General features: G+C 52.7%; 1 non-coding gene across 1 annotated transcript in view; it reads left to right on the plus strand.

Annotated features, from left to right (window-relative positions):
- The first annotated feature begins 3,865 nt into the window (after positions 1-3,865).
- LOC124733299 overlaps positions 3,866-5,000 on the plus strand; it is a 1,909-nt gene continuing 774 nt past the window's right edge. Inside the window, exon 1 of the ribosomal RNA XR_007008960.1 lies at positions 3,866-5,000. This exon is cut by the window's right edge and continues 774 nt beyond it. This is a non-coding gene — a ribosomal RNA (small subunit ribosomal RNA).

Here is a 5,000-nt window from a genome sequence, read left to right on the forward strand (position 1 = left end):
TGCGACATTCCCGCTGTCCCTATACATGAGCCGCGACCTGTACCACTTACGAGCGAGAGACGCGATCGCGTTGCTCACTGTACGGCGTCCGATACCGAGCCATCAGCATGTCGGTCCCCATGCGCGTTGCACTCGCACTCGCAGTCGCAAAAACGTGGGGCAAATATATTACGCGGAAGAGTTATAACAGACCGAGCCCCACTGCATGAGGGGAGTCTTTGTCACTAATGTACACAGATGGAACATTTTGGACTGGAACCAGATTACCCGTACACACGGCGCTGATTAGTAATCAATGCAGAGCCATCAAACTACAGAATATATATACAACTGTCCGTATACATGCTGAAAGAGTCTGCCCACAATGGGAACCACACGTCAGCCAGCCACTCTGATCACGCACCACTCTCTGCTTCTAACGGGCGCACATACAATATGTAAGCACCAGCATGGAACAACATCCAGTGCATCCTCTCCGCCACATTACACAATCCACACTATCACAACCAGACCAGGAGGTCCATGCGGAAAATACAATATCCCACCCTTTCGACATCCACCATTGCGCAGATCAGGCACCAACACCCACACATGTCCTATACAACGGTGCACCCAACATCACAATAGTACCTCCTGTCACAGCGCACAAACAATGACATGAGTCAAAGACACAGGTCTGACACAAGCATAGAATTGGAGCGCCGCCTCTAATAAGCCAAAGGTGCATCCTGACGTGACAAATCTGATCATGTCACAAGCATTCACTTACTATAATCACTATCAACGAACCTGCCGCCCCCGCCCCCCCCTACACCTTTCCTTACAACAACGTGTAACCTAACCTAACCTAACCTATGTTGTACCTTAACCTAACCTATGTTGTACCTTAACCTAACCTATGTTGTACCTTAACCTAACCTATGTTGTACCTTAACCTAACCTATGTTGTGCCTTAACCTAACCTATGTTGTGCCTTAACCTAACCTATGTTGTGCCTTAACCTAACCTATGTTGTGCCTTAACCTAACCTATGTTGTGCCTTAACCTAACCTATGTTGTGCCTTAACCTAACCTATGTTGTGCCTTAACCTAACCTATGTTGTGCCTTAACCTAACCTATGTTGTGCCTTAACCTAACCTATGTTGTGCCTTAACCTAACCCATGTTGTGCCTTAACCTAACCCATGTTGTGCCTTAACCTAACCCATGTTGTGCCTTAACCTAACCCATGTTGTGCCTTAACCTAACCCATGTTGTGCCTTAACCTAACCCATGTTGTGCCTTAACCTAACCCATGTTGTGCCTTAACCTAACCCATGTTGTGCCTTAACCTAACCCATGTTGTGCCTTAACCTAACCCATGTTGTGCCTTAACCTAACCCATGTTGTGCCTTAACCTAACCCATGTTGTGCCTTAACCTAACCCATGTTGTGCCTTAACCTAACCCATGTTGTGCCTTAACCTAACCCATGTTGTGCCTTAACCTAACCCATGTTGTGCCTTAACCTAACCCATGTTGTGCCTTAACCTAACCCATGTTGTGCCTTAACCTAACCCATGTTGTGCCTTAACCTAACCCATGTTGTGCCTTAACCTAACCCATGTTGTGCCTTAACCTAACCCATGTTGTGCCTTAACCTAACCCATGTTGTGCCTTAACCTAACCCATGTTGTGCCTTAACCTAACCTATGTTGTGCCTTAACCTAACCTATGTTGTGCCTTAACCTAACCCATGTTGTGCCTTAACCTAACCCATGTTGTGCCTTAACCTAACCCATGTTGTGCCTTAACCTAACCCATGTTGTGCCTTAACCTAACCCATGTTGTGCCTTAACCTAACCCATGTTGTGCCTTAACCTAACCCATGTTGTGCCTTAACCTAACCCATGTTGTGCCTTAACCTAACCCATGTTGTGCCTTAACCTAACCCATGTTGTGCCTTAACCTAACCCATGTTGTGCCTTAACCTAACCCATGTTGTGCCTTAACCTAACCCATGTCGTGCCTTAACCTAACCCACGTCGTGCCTTAACCTAACCCACGTTGTCGCCTAACGTAACCCACGTTGTCGCCTAAACCTGCTCTGTAATTGTTATACGACTCGTTCAATTAGTGTAGTGTTGCCCACCCGCAACCCTCGCAATATAGTTCGCTACTCGCACTCCCCGCTCCCCTGTGTATCGCTTCATGTTAAACACCTTGCAAGTCTTGCTCACTTTCCACATGCTCCTGCTGTACACTGTAATGTGGATGGCAGCAGGACGTACATGCCGCCCCTCCCCACGTCCCCACCTTGCCCCCTGCCTTCGCAAGCTGGTTGGTGAGAACTTTGCATGTTCAATGCCCTCCGCATGCGACGTACTCAGGCTACGTTGTGGTGCGGCCTGTGTCAACTGTCCGCTAATGTCGTACGCGTAAACCACAATCTGTACTGCACATTCGTCCTTATGTACTGAATGATACATCGTGGCACATGTGTGACCGTACAACGACTGCGCCCAAAAACGGCGGACCATACAGTGCAAATATTGTGCACGCAGCTACGTGTCGTCTCCCTATGAGAGCTGGATTGCAGTGTGGTACGCCATAGAGACGTGTGGGAGGAACGGACGCCGTGGATGGCGATCAGCATGAGCTGTCTGTTGATGTATTCGGACCTAGTCGTCTCTCCTCACACACCGTGATGGCATGGTGCACCGCGTTCCATATCTGCGACATGCTACAGAGGCCGGTTGACAGTCGTTCGAGCAATGGACATCGCATACGTACGGGGGCCACCTTCCACGTATTGTCTAGGCGTGCACATTTTGTTGCGTGTATGTGGGCAGACGTAGTGTGGCGTGACACCTGACACAGGCATGCAATAATCGTGGAAGTTGCAAATGGCGATGGACGCCTGCGTTTTCTGGTGAAGTTACGCAAATGAACAAATGGTAACCTGTTGTGGTGCGGTTGTTCTCGCTAGGGGTGAATCGGTGATGGCGACGATAGGTTGAGGTACTAACCGGTTGTTCCAGCGATACCCACCATGCCGACGAAACTGAACGGCATCTGGGTGTGAAGCGATACGCGGCGGTGGCTGGGTGGGACCGTCCCCGGCCGGTGAGGGGGCGCCTCCCGGCGTGCTGGCCGCGCGGTGCGTGGGCGCACGCGCTACAGCCGGCTGGTGGGGGCGGCCAGTGGCAGGCGCGCCGGCCGACGGACGCGGCAGGCGTCGCAGCTGCGCGCCGGCGCACCCTGCGCGCGGCGCCGTGCGGCCAAAGTAGGTCCTCGCGGGCCCGGTGCGAAGCGCGGTGGACATCTTCAGTGTGCTGGTCCGATTGAGGACTGTGTGCGTTGAGGATGCGCTGCCGCCCGGCGCTCGGCGCCGCGACGCCGTCTGCTGCTCGGTCGCCCCAGCGGTTCTCGCTGGTGGTTTGTATCGCAGCTGTGCGGATGTGTTGGCGCGTGCGCTGTGCTGGGAGAGTTCGCTTCGGCACCCAAGTGGGGCTTTTGTCCTTCTGTGGCGCTGGCGTTGGAGCTGCCGGTCACCGTAGGTGGCGCGTGTTGTCTCCCGCCGGCAATGCCACGACAGCACGCTCCCGGGCCTCTGTCGGCAGCGGCAAGCTCAGTTGGGAGCACGGGTGGTCGCACCGAAAGCGTCTACTCGCCTAACTCCGGGCGATTGCGCCTCTCTCGAACCCGACCAAGTACTTGGGACGGCGCTGCGCGCCGCCGGGACCTGAGAGGGTTTCGAGGTGTATTGTGCAGGGGAGCTCAGCCTCCTCCTGTTTGCAGAATGATTGAGCGGACGCTTGCGTGTTCGCGCGGGCCCCCGGGACACACTCCCGGGCGGCCGGCTGCTCAGCTCTAGTTGACGCAGCTCCCTGGTTGATCCTGCCAGTAGTCATATGCTTGTCTCAAAGATTAAGCCATGCATGTCTCAGTACAAGCCGCATTAAGGTGAAACCGCGAATGGCTCATTAAATCAGTTATGGTTCCTTAGATCGTACCCACGTTACTTGGATAACTGTGGTAATTCTAGAGCTAATACATGCAAACAGAGTCCCGACCAGAGATGGAAGGGACGCTTTTATTAGATCAAAACCAATCGGTCGGCTCGTCCGGTCCGTTTGCCTTGGTGACTCTGAATAACTTTGGGCTGATCGCACGGTCCTCGTACCGGCGACGCATCTTTCAAATGTCTGCCTTATCAACTGTCGATGGTAGGTTCTGCGCCTACCATGGTTGTAACGGGTAACGGGGAATCAGGGTTCGATTCCGGAGAGGGAGCCTGAGAAACGGCTACCACATCCAAGGAAGGCAGCAGGCGCGCAAATTACCCACTCCCGGCACGGGGAGGTAGTGACGAAAAATAACGATACGGGACTCATCCGAGGCCCCGTAATCGGAATGAGTACACTTTAAATCCTTTAACGAGTATCTATTGGAGGGCAAGTCTGGTGCCAGCAGCCGCGGTAATTCCAGCTCCAATAGCGTATATTAAAGTTGTTGCGGTTAAAAAGCTCGTAGTTGGATTTGTGTCCCACGCTGTTGGTTCACCGCCCGTCGGTGTTTAACTGGCATGTATCGTGGGACGTCCTGCCGGTGGGGCGAGCCGAAGGCGTGCGACCGCCCCGTGCGTGCTCGTGCGTCCCGAGGCGGACCCCGTTGAAATCCTACCAGGGTGCTCTTTATTGAGTGTCTCGGTGGGCCGGCACGTTTACTTTGAACAAATTAGAGTGCTTAAAGCAGGCAAGCCCGCCTGAATACTGTGTGCATGGAATAATGGAATAGGACCTCGGTTCTATTTTGTTGGTTTTCGGAACCCGAGGTAATGATTAATAGGGACAGGCGGGGGCATTCGTATTGCGACGTTAGAGGTGAAATTCTTGGATCGTCGCAAGACGAACAGAAGCGAAAGCATTTGCCAAGTATGTTTTCATTAATCAAGAACGAAAGTTAGAGGTTCGAAGGCGATCAGATACCGCCCTAGTTCTAACCATAAACGATGCCAGC

This window comes from Schistocerca piceifrons, unplaced genomic scaffold (genome assembly GCF_021461385.2).
Source record: "Schistocerca piceifrons isolate TAMUIC-IGC-003096 unplaced genomic scaffold, iqSchPice1.1 HiC_scaffold_1389, whole genome shotgun sequence".
Classification (NCBI taxonomy): domain Eukaryota; kingdom Metazoa; phylum Arthropoda; class Insecta; order Orthoptera; family Acrididae; genus Schistocerca; species Schistocerca piceifrons.